General features: G+C 41.3%; 1 long non-coding RNA gene across 3 annotated transcripts in view; it reads left to right on the top strand.

Moving 5' to 3' along the window:
* The window catches only part of LOC120409976, a 112211-nt gene that overhangs the window by 37927 nt on the left and 55630 nt on the right, over positions 1-18654 (top strand). For all 3 annotated transcript variants that reach the window (XR_005601870.1, XR_005601871.1, XR_005601869.1), the window contains exons 11-14: positions 7442-8541; positions 8953-9089; positions 15178-15446; positions 16531-16641. This is a non-coding gene — a long non-coding RNA (uncharacterized LOC120409976). The remainder of the gene's footprint in view (positions 1-7441; positions 8542-8952; positions 9090-15177; positions 15447-16530; positions 16642-18654) is intronic.

The following is an 18654-nucleotide window of genomic DNA, read 5'->3' as shown; positions in this document are numbered from 1 at the left end:
TAAGAGTATAATCTGCATATATTTGAAAGGTATGAGCACTTGAGTCAAAAGAGATGACCAGTGTTATATCAGCCTTAGGAATAGCTGATTGTATTAGTTTTAGTTGTGAAGCAGACTTTGGATCTTATAAGGGATCCCCAAGAGTCCATTGTTTCAAACACAGGTTTTCCTGAAGAGTGAAATACGCATGACACGGTTTGCTTCCCTGTGCTTGGAACTGCTGGGATGCTTTTGAAACTTCTCGTGCTTGATGGCTTGAAAAACACTGTTTTTGTCAGGGTGCTGCACACCTGTAACCTCCACTTATTTTGGGGATTTACAGTCTCGGTCTCAGCCTGTACCAGTTGTTCATCTGGCTTGGTGTCACCTCCTCAACCACAGGCAGCACTTGTTGCCTAATAGATAGGAACTTGATCTCTTTTTTCCACCTTTGCTGCCTCAGTCCTCACAGTGAACTGAAGAACCACTTTTTTGTTTGACCCCGCAGTTAAGGACAACTTTAATGACAAGGTTGGTTTCGTAGACAGGCCACTGAATTTTGTATTCCTCTGGCGCTACAATATAGAAGTTTTGTGCCAGTGGTGTTTACAGTAGAAAAAAAGAGTTCCTTTATGTACTATGAAAGCAGCAGATTCAGTACAGTAGCTTGTTTTGCATTTTCTGTTTTGTTTGCTCACTATTACTAACTCCAGATAATTTATTCCTTTAAAAGCTGACTTAGAGTTTTCAGTTGTGTAATTCTCAGTGTGCTAAAGGCTACACTTGAGGTATGAGCATTCAAAAATGGTCCAGTAGGGATAGTTTACTTCCACTGGTTATTATTTCAGGCATGTTTGCAACAAGGAGAAAAAAGGATTTCTTGTTGTTTCAGAGCTGCTGTGTTCTAGGAAATTCAAGCATGTGCTTTGAAAGGGTGAAAACCTGGAGATCCCAGAGCAAAACTTTTCCAGTTTTGGAAGCCAGAGAGCTAGAAAGCTCATTCTCCAGTCCTTACATGATCATTTTATAAGATCGTAATTATCTTGTTGTTTTATTTTGCATGAGTAAGTAACTGTGGTCACCTTTTAGAATGGTGATGGTGTGCATGGACCAGTATGGACGAATTTCCTTCTGCTAGAATGACAGCCTGCTGCATGAACAACATGAGGATGGACTTTGGAGGGACAGCAGAGTTTGTAGCTGAGGAAACCCTATTCAAGAGCAAAGGAGTGCATTATAGCCGATATTTTCATATCGTTAAATGCCGTGTTTGGGTTTTGTTTGGTTTAGTTTTTTTCTTCAGAAGGTATGAGAGGCTGCTCCTATCTCAAAAGTACAATATTAACCTTTATTGAATAGGAAATAAGCTGGTTTGTGTTTGTTTTGGAGCTTTCTCTCTGCCTTGTGCATCGTTTTGGTGACTTCAGTGCCTATTTGCTGCCTGGAAAAGCTGCAAAGGGTATGGGGCTTCAGTGCTTTCCTGCCAGGAGGGTGGTATCTAAAGGAGTGGCTTCCACATGGAGAGCAGTTGCACATCTCGAAGCGTATTCTATTCCTTAATTTGTAAGAAGAGCCTTATAGGATGGGTACAAGCCTGTTGTAGTCACTGCTTGTCACAGGGCTTTGAAAGTGTCTTTAAAAGACGTGCATGTCTGGCATGAGCTCTGTGGGGGGAAAGACACATGGAGTGGTTGTAGAGCAGTGTGACAAACAGATGGACAGGGTGATGGATTGGGAGGGGTAGGCCAGTGCAAAGCTTGACAGTTGGGATAAATGTAGGGGAAAGAAGTTCTGACATGGGACAAATTTTATGTGGTGATGATGAGCATCTGGTAGGTGGGTTTGAATGGGGAAGGGACACCATCACATGCTGAGCAAAGAGAGCAGCTTGTTACGTCTCATGTGTTTTTGTGGGACTGCAAGAAAGGCAGCTTGGAAAGCCAGGGAAAGGAGTGACACGGTAGCTAGGACAGAGTAAGGGTATGAAGAAGAGATTAGGGGTGGGGGTGGAATGTAAGCAACCACCCCCAGAACTTCTACAGAATTGCAATCAACAGAGTTCGTACGTGGGAAGCCCTGGGTTTTGTATTCCAGGTGAGCAATCTCCTAGTGGATCTGCAGAATCCCTGAGGCTGCAGGGCTAAGGAGGAGGAAATGAAGACATGTCAAATATGAAGAATCATAGCTTAGTGTTTGGCTGCATTGTTGTGTGAGTCTGTCCATCACTGTAGGAAACCTTTGTGACAGGCACGGATTTGTCATGAGTAGAGCCTGGTGTATGAAATCGACCTTCTCTGCTGGTCTGTCTGAGAGAAAGAGAGGGCCTCTGACACATAGCACCACTTCTAATTACAAATATTTTATAACCCACAGCCCTAATGAAACTTGGGAGGAATTATTACGACAATGTATTCTTAACAATGTATTGCAAGACCACATTGGAATTATGCTTTTAAACTTTAAACATTCTGCGTCTGATCTAATATTGCAGCTAATCCATCAAAAATTGATCCTGAAGTCTCTCAGAATTGGCTGCTGCTGGTGTAAATGGATATAATGAATGCTAGTGTTGCCTTGCCAAATAGGAAGTGACACTGTAAGTCCTCATAGTGGCAAAAACAGATCGATAGTTCGTAGAAAGATATCCCCAGCAACAGCTGATGGGCAGTGATCTTCATCTCTGGATATCAGTGCTGCACTTAACCATGTCAAAAAAAGGAAGATACTGTTAAAGAAGTACCATGGAATCATTAAAATAGGACCAGAGCTGCCCCCACTTGAAACAGGACCAACTGTACCTAAACCTCTGCCCAGGCACTGTGCCCAGGGGACCTGCATTTGTTCTTGTTCCCTGTGTCTTTACAGTAATAAATGGCATTCCCAGGCCTGTGCTCTGGGGAGTCTTTTCTTCATATCACAATTACTCCTATCTTTTCTTTCTTTGTTTTTCGTGAGCAAAGCAAGAAATACAATAGAAAAAAATTACAACAACTCAGCAGAACATTTCTGCTCTTACAACCAAGTAAAGATAAAATTTCTTTCAGAAAGCACCAAACCCAGGGATATGCTGTGTTTTAAAGAGTGAAAAGAAATATAAGAATTTATGGACAAGCCAGTCTACAGGCTTGCTGATCAACAAAACAGGAGCTTTAAAGCCTACAGATAATGTAAATATGTTTGAGGCACACTAAGTTTTGTTCATTTCTTATGAGAGAATATTGAAGGTTTTGGCTCTGATTATGGACAGAGCAATAGCAGAGTATATGAAATAGCAGAGTATGTGAGTTGTGACGAATTCTTTCTTTCCCAATGCTTTTGGGTGACACATTCTGTTAACTGTTAGTGAAGTAGCTTCCCTCAGCTCAGCTGTCAGAGCTGTTGTTGCTCCTCTGCAGGCATTTTGCTGTGTTTTCTCACTATATTTACTTAGAAATGCAGTAGTTCTGCTCAACTCCTAGGTCACCTAGAAACACCCAGAAAAAGAGAAGTTTGGGTGTCAGGAAAAAAAAATGCTGGAACAATTAGATTTTGGGGAAAAAAATGAAGCTAGTTAAGCAAAGTGGACACGGTGAGCCATTTGGGAGCAAGTTAAACATCACTGTAAATTATACAGGAAGGGCGTAATTCTACAAAGTAAAGTATAAAAGCTGGATGATCCAAGTGATCATTTCTGATGGGGTCCTTACTGTTTATTATTTGGAGAGAGACAAACAATGGTCTTGTAATTCCATGGAAAAAAATAATTGAGACACCAGCATCTGCAGAATCTCAGTGAATAATAATTGCAAATTTTATGCTGTTACTTCACTATTCAGGATTGTACTTGAAATAGAGAAAAAATGCTTTTATTTCCTAAAGCTCATACAGGAAGAGTGATAGAGAAGGAAGTGAGTTAAACCCAAGGCAAATGTGCATCTTGATTATTAGTACTTTATTCTGAACTTTTGTCACAGCTTTCAAAAAACGTTTTAGAAGGGAATTAATTGTTATAATATTCTGGTCATTAGTTATCTGGGAGTTTTGTGTTCAAATGTTTATTTTAACATGACAATAATGGTTATTTGACAATGTTTTCATAGTTTAAGATATCTCAAGACTACACCTCTTTTTTTCACTACCCTGTATGTTTTTCTTTCCCAAATTATTACGATTTAAAGGAATGTAACATGATATTTGCTTCATTGAACCTCTGAGCTGGCAAACAGCTAAGGATGAAATGGATGATAGGAATATTAGCTTTTAAATTGTAGAGCACTAATTTAGAAACAACGTAGAACAATCTCATACAAGCTGATATTTGACTTTTTCCATGCCTAGATGATAATTCTGTGGCTGTTAAAGAGAAGAGAGCTATCTAGCGGTTATAGATGTCATCAGCTCTTGTCCAACAGCTATCAAGGACTGCATCCAACTGAAAAGGAACAGAATGGTTTAAGTCAGCCAGGAGTAATATAAGGTTTGGGATTAAGCTCTGTTACATAGGAGGACAAATTCTGCCACCTGCTATGGCTTTAAAAACTCAGTTTTTAAAATACAGGTTTCTCACTAATTGGAAGTCCTGTAATATTTTTAAATAAAAGTAGCAGCCAGTAATGGGAATTGAAGTGGTTATGATGGGAAATACAGTTGAAGGACAAGTTGCTGTGTACCCATGGAGTGGGGGAGAAAAGGCAAAACAGTTGGCAAGTGGCATACAGGAGATTTGGTTATTATTTATCGTGTAGAAGTGAAACAAGGCCTTCATGGCCTGCCTTGCTCTGGAGGATAATCAGTGTGTTAGTGGTCAGGGTGGTACTCCATGGTGGATTGCACCAGTGTACTCTATAGAGCCTAAAGCCAAGTAACATTTGTTTACCTTAAAAAGGCATGAGAAACTCCAGGTCTAATTGAAGTTTCAGCATTTTTTGTTCCAAGAAATGGAAGTTACTCCACCTCTCACACCTGGTTTTGTGTCTTAAGTGTGAGGTCTGCTTCAGCAAGTACTTACATGAAAACAGAGCTCAGGTCTGACTGCAGGTTCAGGGCTTTAGCAGGAGTTAATTTTCATTAATTTAGGATTGTATTTTGTGCTTTTAAGAAAACAAGGTCTCGAAGAATTGCAAAACTCTCAGCTCCCATGCTGGCAGGTGGATCATGAAGAAATGATCTCTGAAATACTTTAAAGTCTTCCAAATAATCAAGTATAGTGACGAAGATTTTTCCAAATGAATTCTTAATGCAGGATATTCTACTGCATTGTTCTTCTATAAAGACTGCCAATTTCTTTCTTTGCATTCTTTATCTCACATTCTTTTAAGTACATGCTATTACCTTTCTTTGTGCTGCTTCATATTCCCATTACTGCTGCTTCACTCAGTCAGGCCATTCCAACATACACATTGCACCTGCTTGGATATCTTTAAAACTACCTCTACAAATCCCTAAATCCATTACAGATGCAAACAAGAGCCTCGCAGTGAGACAGTCTGTCTTTTGGACACCAAGTTGTCATCAAAAATCTCACCATCACTTCTTCACCTGCTCATGTGGTACCCAGCTGTGCCTTGCTGTGGCCCTGCCTTTGCCTGGAGTGTGAGATTTGCTGTTCAGAGGAGAGATTCCCATTTCTGAAAGACTCCGTGTCAATCTCTAGCTGGCCCCCGTATGTTCTTCAAGAGAACATACACAATTAAGTTTTGATGGGGGAGAGGGGAATGCTTTAGTTCTTCTTCCATGTGCGTTAAAATATAAGTGCATATTGTAAAGAAAATATAGCTGCTTAAGGAAGCAGAGTGGTTAGAGTGAAAACTTCCAATAACTCTGGAAGCCAGTATCTTAACATGTTTTACATTACAGTTCACTGTGTTAACACTTGGCCACAGTGCTGTGCAGCTCCTAATGTATCAGAATTATGGAAACATCTGGGCTAAATAGCTTCATGCCGATCCACTGAGAAAATTCACCAAGGATTCAATACTTTTTAAGATATTTCATTCTCTGTCTAGGATAGTAAGTTGCATTATGCTTATGTACCGATTTATGAAACACACAGGAACATTTTGTTTCTTTTTTTTTTTTTCTTTTAGTCTTTTAAGTGCCTACAGGGCACATCTGTGCTTTTTTATTAAGAGCTACGTTATGGCTGGGCCTTGCGTGGCTGCAGTGTGGGAGAGGAGCAGAGAGGTTCCTTTTCCCTTTGCGCAGCCCATCCAGAGACTGCCAAAAATCACAAACCTCTCCAGAGCCAGGAGTAATCCTCTGAAAGAAAGATGTTTCTGCTGCATCTCTGTCCTGCTGGCCAGGAGAGCTGGCTGACCATGTGGGAAAGTACCAGATTATTCTGTTGCGACACAGCCAAGGTGCTCTGGTTGGAAGCCCCTTTGCTGCAGGCATTGCTTCCCACACGCTGTCTGTCCCTGGCACACCCTTCTGCTGGGACTGCAGGAGCAGCACGTCCACTGGCATCCTCTGATCTCACCAAAGTGCTGTTCTGGGGACACCCAACTCTGCTTTGGTGTGTTTGTGTTGTGCTGGTACAGAGAGGATGGTCTGTAGCAAGCACTGAAATCTACCTGAGGTCTCTTGTAGGGCACACATGGCTCCTGCTGACTGTGAGGTCTGTAGTGTTGTACACTGATCCCATTTGGTGTCATAAGGAGCTTTTGGGTTCCAAAACTTCCTTGCCTCCCTGAAAAGCGTGCATGCTGTACGTTGCTCTGCTGCATAACCCTTACAAAAAACTAACAGCAAGATGTTGTTCTGGTGTGGCTTTGGCCTGTGCAGGTCAGTGCTAGGCATCAAAATGTCTTGAGTTTCAGTCCAGCAGATGATCAGTGTGGGGCTCACTCTGACACCATGTAAAATAACTGCCATTAAACTTTTACTGTTGGGCAAACCCTACATTCTCTTTCCTAAAGAGGTGAGGGATTGCTACAGAGCCTTCATTTTTTCTCTGGAAGTATTCATGTGCTGGATACGTCTTTGAATTGCTTCCTCCTGGCTCTGAAAGCTCAGCCTTCATCTGGTGTTCAGGCTGGACTTCAAATGAGGTGAGGAGCTGGAGAAGAGACGTTTGTGCGTAAGGGACTGGACTGTCCTGTGGCACTTCCTTCCAAGGTGACAAGTTTGCTTAAGTTAACTGCTTGGTCAGGACTGAGTCCCAGTCACGGACTAGAGATCTTCAGGTGCGAGGACACAGAGTTTTACTCTGGTATCAAGATGACATCTTTCTGTGTGGAGAAGAGAATGTTATCATCCTTTCTCTGAGTGTCAAATAAAGCATATTCAGCCTTGCTTGTGCAGCATGAAGAACACATAAACTTTTTTTTTTTTTTCCAAAAAGGATTTTTCCAGATCCTTCAATTTTACTCACATTTGAGAGCAGTAAATTAAACTCCTTCTCATGGTGTGAATTTCTAAATCGTCTGGTACAAAATTTTTCTTCTGTCTCCTTAATTAAATTGGATGTCTTCTTTTCTTCTAGTGAAGGGGATGATTTTCACCCACTGTAATGTTTTAAGCTGACGTGATAAACTCTTGCTCTGATGGAAAACCCGTTAAAAAGCAGACCTGGGAGCAGCAATACCAGCTTGTCACCCAACACTGATCTCCTTGAAGTAGGTATGTGAACTTTAGTATCCCTTCTACCTAAGGTACAGGTTTTGTGGGGTACAAATAAGAACCCTTCTACGTTGTGCTGACTTGCTCTTCACTAGGCCAAAGAAATGTAAATACAGATCAGGAAATGTTCAAGGCAACGCATGGTATGGGGAGTTAATCTACTTTATATGCATATAGAAAGCTTTTATAGGGATGATCATCAACACAAGCTCTTGTCTGATGTGCACTGTAAATAAAGTTGTGTCCCAGGCCTCTGTAAATCTCAGCAGCCTGGACTGCTCTGAGCATTGAGAGAACCCAGCTCAGCACGGAGAACAGAATGCTGACACGTAGCACTTCAGGTCATTGTGAATTTCCCAGCTTTAAACCGAGCCCTAAACACGACTGTAAAAGCGCTGTGATGAGGCCTCTGTGAGCATGAGCTTCCCAGGGTGCGCTGGGATTTTCTGGGATGAGAACAAAGCGCCTCTGTCTGAGGGCTCAGCGTTCTTCGTGACTAATCTGGAGCTGGAGACTCAGCCCCAACAGCAACTGGTTTCTCTGCTCTGGGTTCCAGCTGCTGGGCATAGTTTGTTTACTTTACCCTCTGCAAACCTTGTAATGTGTATACTTAAAGGAAAAAAAGTCTGCAAACTTCAGAAGATGAAAGACACCACTTCATAAGTCTTCCACCTCTGAGTATAGGAACAAAGAGCCAGCCATGATTATATTTAACGCATTGTTGCCAAGTATCCTGAAAATACATTGAGGAGTGCTGTATGATTTTTGTATGCACTGGAATATAGATGTGCAAAGCTGAACAGAGCTTCATTTCCTTCCTGTGATTGGTGTTTGCAATGCTTTGCCAAAGTGGGATGGTGAAGAAAAAACATTTTATTGATAGAATTGCTGTTTTTCTCTCCTTTTTTAATGTCATGAGCCTCCATGAAAGCACATCTCCCAATTCAAAGAGGGATAATGGTGGTGAGTATCTACTGGAGAGGTAATGTTTTTTGTTGGGGGTTCTTTTTGTTTGGTTGGTTTCTTTTTTTTTTTAATTCTGATTTGAAAAATAAAAACCAAAAATCTCTTGCCTGGAGTAAATTCCAGGAAAGATACATAGCACAGTGTGTTTCTTTGCATTAAACACCAGGTAAGTGCTGCAGGTGGACTTGTTCAGTTGGCATTACAGATGTTTTCAAGTCCCCAAATGTGCTGGTGACTGGTGTGTGTTCTGACATTCAGGAATACCCACGTGTCAGTGAGAATGAATTTCATGTCATTCCTGCTTTGTTGTAGACGCACCTTTCTCAGCTGTTCTTAGTACTGAAAGTGCCAAGTATCACATTCACACAGTTAAGGAAATCATTCATGAAATAAAAACATATTTTCCAGGACATTCATTGACTTCGTGTCCAAGGGGATCCCATCTGCAGCCCAGGAAGGAAATGCCATTTGGAAAAATCACAGGAGGATGTCTTGCAGCTCTCACTTGTTCTCAGGACACCCATGATTCCTGTCAGTTCTCTCAGGTATTTTCAGTTGGAGAAAGGTAACACAAACTGTTGTATGGAGCAGTTCTTTATTTACGAATATTTATTCAAGCTTCTTCATTTTTTTACTGTTCTACATGGTCTTTACTGAAACTGGTGCAGTGTTTATCTGCAATGTTTTGGAAAATACTATGTTTTAAGCCTTTTTTAAAGGGAAGAAATAAGATAGGGTTGTCAGCATGTTCTGCATTCTCTGCTTTTCTAATGGCACGAAATTCTGTGGAAAGTTGGAGGAAGAAGTTGATCCCACAGTACAAGAGGTTTGGGAAATCCCCATGGCACTGGGATGGTATTTTCCCAGGAATGTCTGAAGGCACCTCAAGGTAGGTGATGATTGTTACTTGTGTTTTGCAGTTGGTAAAATTAAACCACTAGAGGTTTAAGTGGTTCACCTGAAGATCAGGTAATAAATCCAGAGTGTGTTAAGCACCAAACTCCCCAGTTCTCAGCCTCTGGCAGCATAGCTCCACTTAGGAAAAAAGGAAAAAATCCCCAAACTCTCTAATTAGTCGTGGAAGGAGTGAATGTGCAGGAATCTCATACACTTTCAATCATACAGTTCTTTTTTCATTGATGCAAAGCATTTCTGGGGCTTGAGTTCACAGGGAGAAAGGGTGACTGAGGTGAGAAGTGTTCAAACAGCTGAACAAACCACACATGCACTTGAAATTACTGCAGGGTTTGTAAGTTCATAAAAGCCTCATAACTGTAAGGTTTATTAGCCAGCATAATAATTTTCCAAAGGAAATAGGGGGACTTGTGAGTTAATTATTGCTCCACTATGCTGCATGTGCTGTAACACTGGAGAAAAAGATGATTTTTCTTTTTTTTCTGCATGTGATTGACCAATACAGTGGTGATCCAGAGAGGTTATGTGGCTATAAAAATAAAGCAAAAATCCCCAGCAAACCAAAACCCCCCAGTAAGAGTGACAGTGGGGTGTGTCATGTTGAAATGCCTCCAGTAGAGATAACTCATTATTAATGCTCCTGCACACAACAAGGGAGCCTTTGGGGAACGCTTTTCTGTATGACTGTGCCATTTTTCTCTGACTTGCAAAAAAGGTGCATTCACACTGAAGCTCATTCAGAGAAATGAACGTGGCACATCAGGGGAATGGATTTCAAAGCAAAATCCACAACTTTTAGGTGGAGTGATTTATTTTTCTGATGTGAGTTTTGTTAGGATAATGATCTTCAAAAGCGTGATTTCTGTGGTTAGAGTAATATCCTTGGTGAGCTTTCCTGCAGCTGGCTAGTATGATTCACTAAAAGTTGGTATTTTAGAGTTTGTTGGTTTTTTGGGGTTTTTTTTGCAGGAAAAGTAATTTTTTCCACAAGACTCTGAAAGAAATTTATAACGCATATAAATGGAGTTTATTAAGGCTTTGGCAGATTGTGACCCACGTTAATTTGTAAAACTCAGCGTCTCGTAGCAAGTAGTCAAGTTTAGTGTTCTTGGGTTCAGGTAAAGATTCCTGGATACAATTCTCTGATCCTGACCTCAAGCAGCATGTTTTCTTGGACAAGAACATGTTTTCTCCAGTAGGTGTGGGACAAAAGCTTGTATATTGATCAGACCAGCTACTTCTATCAGATTTAAGGTATAATTCACATGTCTGAAGTGGGTAGCGAATATAAAAGTATCTCAACAGCTGCATGAGCTAAACAGACATTTGAAAAGCTTTGGAGGCTTCCTAAAGCCTCCAAAGAGTAAGGCTGAATAGTCAACCTACTAATTTTCCAAGGGAAGTAGGTGACGTGAGTTAACCCTCCAGTACGCTGCACACATTTTAGCAGTAGGAAGTGCCATATGGAACAGTGTTTTCACCTTTTTATTTGCTGACGAGAAGTCAAAAGCACAGGGAAAATCCCTACAGTTGGTTCTTTTTTTTTTTTTCCCCCAACTGCAGACTGTTATGCCACTTTAAATAAACACGGTAATCTACCAGACTGGTATTAAGATAAATGTTTTGTGGCCTCAGCTAAGTCCATTTCCTGCACTCATTTCTCAGCGTGCAGTTGAGAATGGCAATAGCTGGAGCACTTGGGAGGGATCTGGACAGAGACTGATAAAGTACTCGGTAAAAAAGAAGGAGCTGATCACACCCATGGGTGGTCCTTTGCAATGTTTTGTTTACAGAGATCTCTGGCACTATTTGCAACAAAAGCTTTCTTCTGACAGGAGGCTGTTCTGGTTTTTCTGAAGTGTTCTGTATGAGTTAATAGGCAGATGTCCTAAAGAGGGAGATTGAGAGGGCTAGGGTTAAAATCCACTGATGTAAGAGATCGTGCACTTCTTCTGTGTGTAACACGAAACATTTGTCATTTATAAAGGTGATTGATTGCCAACCCGCTTATGTTACCTGAACAAAGGATTTAAACCCAGAGTTGAAAATGGACTGCTCAGCTTAGTGGATTTACTCCTGAGTGGATCCACTTGCTTGTTTGGGAGACTAAGAGATACTACATGATAGGGCTTTGGACACTTGGGATATCCATGAGATTGAAAGGCCAGGTATTCAGTAAGTTTTCCTTGGGACAGGAAGAAACAAGGCAGGTCTGGCCCTACAGAGTTGTTTGCAGGCTGAAGAGAGTTCAAGTTTAGCAGAAGGTGTTAGATCACTCTAATGAGTCTAAAAAGTTTCCAGATACTGACAGGAGACTTCACAGCAGAATTCCAGAAACAGCAATCCAGATAAAACAGCTCTGGAGTCCCCTTTTTTGTTTTTAGCTTTCTCTTCAACATCTGTGTTTTTTCCAGTGAAACTTTTTGTACCGCTAAGGTACAGTAGACAACGATCCCTCTGCGGCAATATTTCTCCTCCTAGATCTTGAAGGAATAGTGGTTTAGCTTCCATAGTTTATTTACTGGCATTGCCTGTGCTGGCTGTAGGAAGATCATAACAATGTAGTACTGTGAGTAATGATGCATGTGGGGGCCTGATGAGCTCCCAGCAGGTCTTCTGATGGCTGATGCCACGTTACAGGAAACTTAAGAGAAGCCCTTCAAATCATCAGGTACTTTTTCCCTCTTAGGAGCTGCTGCTGCAGAGTTTCAAGATTCCCTTTGAGTGGTGTTATCGTTCCTCTCTGTCCTGTGGGAGAGCAGAGGCTGCTTTATGAAGCTAGTCATGGGAATCCTCACTGGTGTCTCACTAGAAATCATGTACAAGATGCCATTGCAAAAAGATGGATTTCAGAATTGCATGTATACAGTGGATGATAAATACAAGTGACAACAAAGAAACGTCAATAAGAACTTCGTGTAGGAAAGCTACTGCACCGACTCAATCTCCTTCAGTAAAAATGAGTGTGGTCCATAGATTCTGGTTATTCCAGCAAAGCACAGTTTACCTTATCACATTTTCAGTTTCATCTAAACTTGCAGAAAGGTTTATTGGAGCCTTGAACTCTACATCAAAACAAAACCTTTGAAAACTTCAAAACTTTACCAGTCTTTTTTTCCCCCATCCACTCCTTTCTGTTCAAATCCGTTTTTTCCATCAGCTGAGGACATTGGCAGATGAATTGGTATTCCTGAGCTAATAATATTCATTCTGGTGGGACCCCAAACTGAGAGAGGCCTTGATGGGTGTTCCCCTCCAGCAGCGACCTGTGGTTCTTGGCAGCCCTGGGAAGGAAAGGGGCGACACCAGCCAGAGGAAGGGTTTCTGCTTTCAGTGCACCAGCCAGATTTTGGGTGCTGCTGCCAAGAATGCAGGTTTTATGAGTGCTGCAAAAAGAAACTCTGTTCAGGGGTCTTTATTTTCAATTCCAGTTTAATTCATGTTAATACTGCAAAGCGTATTCTCCACTGCCCTGATGCCGTTTCACATCCCCGGGTGGAGTTGCCCTCGTGTGATGGAGTGGAAATGGGTTCAGGGTCTTTAGGGAGTTTGATTTATTATACCAGATTTGATGCATAAATGGGCAAATTACGTGGGTGGGGGAGAGATGGGGTAGGGAGAGGAAAGGCCTGGGATATGTGAACTGGTTTCAGTAAGAACCAGTGTGAAATTTCATCCCGTTCTTAAGAAGAAACCAGCCTTTTCAAAGTCTCCCCATTTTTCCAGGCTTTAAGTAAGTAAGTAAGTAAGTAGCCCATGCTTCCACTTGTTGGCTTCCAACGGAACCCAGAACCAGGGGGTACAAAAGAGACACAAAAAGTCATTTAATGGCTTGAAATGAAGTAGTTACAAATGGATGAGGATGGGATAGGATTGGTTCTTAAGAATTGCCCTATTTGGTTTCTGTAGCAGAAGAAACCTGAAGAATTTTGTTCACCTATTGGTATGTTCACTATATACATCAAACAGGCTATGCCAGGTGCTTGAATGAAGAAACACTTAATTCCTGAAACTTTCATTTACATTAGCTCTAAACCCTCATTTTGTTACTTACTTTAATTACCCAACCCAAATAAACACTGAGGAGTGTGTCTCACATTAATTTGGGCCCAGACTCAGCAAGGTAATTTAATTAAGCACCAGTATAATTCACAGCACATTAGAAGTCCCACTGAAACCTGCTTCTGCCGCTTTGCAGTTGTTTCGAAGCTGGTTTTATTTCTTGACGCTCCAATACAAGCCAAGCTTATTTTTTTTTTTTTCATTTCAGCTCAAGTTATGAGCAGGGGAGAAAGGCAATTTGAGGTTAAGTGGAGAAAAATTTTACAGACTACTTGGGGAAAAGCTGAATTTTAAGTAGAAATGGATGTAGAGGAACTGAAGCACGTGTGGGCTGGGTGTTTCTCAGGCTGCAGGTGGAGGATCCTTGCTGTGTCCTCAGTTCCCAAGGGTACTGCTTGGATGGGTCTGCACAGGAGGGGACAGGAGGCCACTCTTTCTTAAATACCCTGGGGCTGGGCTGTGTTGTGCCTCTCACGAGAAGTGCCATGATAAAAATCTTGTTGGATGCTGGCAGAGACCAGATCTGCACTTGATTGCTCACCTTGCTTGCCTGCATAGCTTGGAGTGTGCTGGGGGAGCCTTTTGCTGCTGCTGAAACTGTGGCAGAGGAACTGCCCAGATGAATTTCTGTCCAAAAGTTCTAAAGAAACCCTCACCTTGGCATTAGCTTGGTTGGAATACTTACTTTTAAGATCCAGCTTGCTCAGAGTGTGGTCCTGCTCATGTTGGTATGAATAACTCCATTATGTAAAAAAAAATTACGACTGCATAAATTAGAAGAAACTTGGATCCTGTGCCATTCTTTCAAAAAATTGCAAATGCAGTTGGGGAATTGACAAATATCTGGAATATTAATTGAAAACACCAAAATACAAAATTTTTTATTTCTTGTTGTGGCTACAACAGTGTTACAGCTCACTCTCTTTTAGCTTTAAATAATTGTCTCGATAATTAAAGATTTAGTTTTAAACCTATTAAAATCACGCTATAAAATTAGTGCCAGTTCTATATAAAATGTAGAGAAACTTATCCCATGTGAAATGGTTTTTAGTCAAGGAAAATACCTAAACAACTTTCTGGAAGTTCTGAAACATTTTGACAGAACTTCTGATGTAAAGATAAAGATTAGCTGAAAGGTTAGCATTTTAAACCAAATCTTTTTTGTGTAAAACAAGAAGAATCAATCATCACGTTAAAGGGGGACTGTTATAACAATGAAGCAATTTATCAAATGCAAATGCAGGGTTATGAATAGACTCTAAAAATCTCTTAGCTTCTTGTCCAGAGCTGCTTTCCCACAAAGTTAGCATTATGTCACTGACAGAGTTGCTGGGAAACTGGGATACTTGCACGGAGAAAATTTGTTTGGAAAATGTTTCTATTTTTGGATTTATCAACATATAATTCTGAAAAAAGACTTTCCTCATTCTCTCCATACTCTCTCCCTCTGTTTGCCTAAAATTTCAAATGGGAATGCTGCTGCCTCAAGTGAATAGTGGTGCTTGGAAGCATTTTAACTTTGTACAATAACACAGAAATGCAAAGTTGTTATTTAAAATATTAAAGAAATAATCCCTTAAAAATAGCACTGCTGTGTTTTCAAGCAGTTTCAGTTGCTACCACTTATTTTAACTGAATTGTTTGTTTAATTTGCAGCACACCTTCTGTGCAACCTGGTCAGTCTGTGGCAACTGCTGGATTACTCCTGTTTCTTTATCTACTCCTCGGGAAATGTTTCTGAGTCAGCAAAGGGAACCCAGCACATTTTCCAGCATCCAGGAGGGAAGGCTTAGGAGAAAGACGGGCAAACCATTGATGAGCCAGTAACAGTAAACAGAAAGGAGGAAGAGCAAAGTGGAGCAGCTTGAAAGGAAGGCCCAGGTGGACACCAGCAGGAAGTGCTGAGCACTCACTCTGTCAGTGGGGTAAGAAAACTCAGAGCAAGCACACACAGCAAGATCATGATGAACTTCTCAGAAATTAGCCAAATTGTGTTGCACAAATTTATAATCCCTGCTACACTAAAAGTCACAGCAGGGGTGCTTGTCTTGGTCTTGTCTCTGACACTCCTGTTCTTCAGAGAGCTTAATGCTGTCCAGGGGCTGGAAGTGTGGAGGAAGCCCTTCCTTCCTCCCAGCTGCACCTCACATGTCCCAGGACCACCACAAAAGGGATTGGGGTTAGGGTTCTGCTCTTCAGAACAAGCAGCCAGCCCTAAGCCTTCTTCTCTTACAGGCCCCTCATTGTCCTTGTCCTTGTTCTCCAGGTTTTGTCTGCTCTGTGCACATCCTCCTGGGATGGTGGTGCCCGCAGCTGAGCCTCCTTCTTCCCCCCACCAAGCCAAACACAAGTGTTGCTCCCATGTGTTCTACAGATGACACTTGTTTATTCTTCCCACAATGGTTTTCCATTTTTTCCCAGCAGCATGATGTTGTTGACTCATATCTGTGATTTAATATACTGTAGCTCAGTAAGGAAATGGTAGAGGATTTGTGGGTTTGATTTTTTTCTTGCCTTTCTGACTGCTTTAATAAACAGAAGAAGAAGGTACTGTAGAATCACTGGCAGATTTAGCTTATTTAATTTATTGGTTTTCTCAATGCTGAGGTTGAAAAGCCATATTCACATATGTACCTGCTGACATCATGATGTCATTAAGACTGGGCTATCAGAAGAATTGTACAGCCCCTTATAATGGTATCAGCTGAGAGAGTTGTGCTTGACTTCAGGTTTGTTTGTCTTCACAAATTAATTTTAACCGTATTTTTTTAAATTGGGTCTGAAGTCAGAGTTTGAAAGTGAAGCTAAAAATCTAGTCCTTATTTCTCTTTTGTTTCTGCAAAGCCAAAAGATTGCTGTCCCCTCGCTGTCTGTGTCACAGCAAGCTCAACTTGTTTTCAGCCAAAATGTTATTTGTGTGTCTAAGCCTTTTTCCTCCTGTCAACAAATCCATATTGATGGAAGGCTCAGTTTTGTTATTCATGCTTAAAACTATGTTTTAACTTGCAGGTCTACACTGGAGCCATTATGGTGTGAGAAATATCAAAGATAAGAAGTCCTACAAAGCCATAATTTGTGTGCAAGCTGACATGGTTCAGCAGCATGGACAGGGATAAAAAGGTTGTGGGGGTTTTTTGGGGGTTTTTGTTGTTGTCTTTGTTTTTTGGCGGGGGGGGGTTGGGGTTGTTTTTGGGGGGTTTTTTAAATTTAAAAAATGATTTGGAAACAGATGAATGCTTAACCTCTTGAGACCAAACATATGTTAGTGTGAAGTAGCAAACTTGTGTGTTTGTTGTCCAGTTCATGACTACAAGCTGAAAATATTTTGACATCACTAGTTAAAGTTTGATAAAGGTAATTACTGGCGTAGAAGCACCCAAGATGTTTGCCATGTTGGCTGCCTTTCAGTCCATCCCACTGAATATTGCAGTGCTTTCCAGTCAGACATTCGAGACCATGTCATGAATGCTTACAGCAACCTGGCAAAGTTTCCTGCCACTGTATGTGCACTGGCTCCATAAATCCCAGAATATTTATTTCTGGGTCTGTCATTTTCTTCTTAGAAAAACATCTAATACTCAGACTGTATCTTCTGCACACATTCAAGTGGGAAAAGAAAAGAAAGAGAAAAGAGAGAGGAAAAAAAAAAAGAGACTTGCAGTAGTTCATTTTCAGCTTGTGTTTTGTGTTTGTGGGTGTTGCAACAGTTGTAGACCCTGCAAAGTGGAATGGTTCTTGATTTAGTCTGTGACATGATTTTACTCATTCTCCCACTGCTTCCTGAGCTCAGCATGTCCCAGTGTTGTTTGGGAGAGATACGGAGTCAGCTGGCTGCTTTTCCAGGCAGCATTAGTCTCCCCATGCCTCTCCCTGCAGACAGCAACTTCTGTGTGATAAGGCTAAGTTTTCAGCTCTGAACATTCATCAAAACACACCATTCCTCTAGTAAGAACATTAAACTGAGATCTCTGATGCATGGCCAATTTGTCTCCTACACAATGCTCTTCTCAGTTTGCACCTTTAATGCAGCAGGTTTGGAAACAGGCTTTGAAACAGGACCATGTGGCTGAGCACAGAGAGCAGGAACCAGGAGGTTTGACAATTGCATCATTATCTGTCATGCAGACAGAGCAGCCCCACAAGAGAGAGCTCTGTATCACAAATGTAGTGGTGGAAATGGGAGTCAGTCCTCTCTCTCCCCATCCAGAATTTTGGGCAGTAGGCTGGGCAAACAGCATGGATGGTTCAGGGCTGCATTTTTTAGCTCCTGGGCTTTTTGGTTTTCCTTCCTTCTTTCCTTCCTTCTTTCCTTCGTTTCCTTCTTTCTGTCTTTCGTGCATTGGTAGCTTATCCCTCCCTCTTCTCTACAGCATCCTTGAGGCCGATGTGCTGCTAGTAGAACTAGACACTCATATTCAACCCAAATCTCTTCTGCTTTTTTGCCAGCTCTACTTGCCAGTTCCAAATGGTCAGGGGAGCAGTGGTTCTAACCAGGCCAAGGGGCATGTTAGGAAGTGAGAACAGGAGACTGTGAGCTCTTACCAGCAACAAGAAAAGGCTGCAGACAGCTCAGCAGTCATCAGGACTGGAGAAGGATGGGGGCAGAATGCTGGGAGTGCTGCTGGTTCCTGCAGAATTCCACTGGAATGGGTATTTCTGACTTAAGGGGAAAAAACCCTCCCCATAAAAAATAGGGTGGGTTTAGTTCTTAGGACATTTAATGATGTACTGGCACATAGTAACTGCACTATAAATATAGTCTGAAAAAATATGAGCTTAGTTTGGAAGCTGCTCTCAGCTAAATTATGGGGTTTTTATCCTGACCTAAACTGATCCCACATGTTCCTGGAGTCTCCCAATGTTTGAGTGCACAGTAAATCAACTGTAATTTTTGCTTTTTATTGCAAAGAATGAACAGAAGAGATTGGAAATTATATGACTTTGGCATATGTTTATCACATGGTTCAGGATTGTTTGATATCTTTTTAGCTTTAAGATTTAAATAAAGTTTAAAACAGGTATAGAGGATCAAAACTTGTTAACTGGCATTAGTTCAGAGAAAGCAGCCTGAGGTTTACCAAAGTGTTCATTTCACAAACATTCAGTGCCTCTACAGAGAAGAATGCACTGATT

Source organism: Corvus cornix, chromosome 4 (assembly GCF_000738735.6).
Source record: "Corvus cornix cornix isolate S_Up_H32 chromosome 4, ASM73873v5, whole genome shotgun sequence".
Lineage (NCBI taxonomy): Eukaryota > Metazoa > Chordata > Aves > Passeriformes > Corvidae > Corvus > Corvus cornix.
This window is presented reverse-complemented; position numbering and strand designations above follow the sequence as displayed.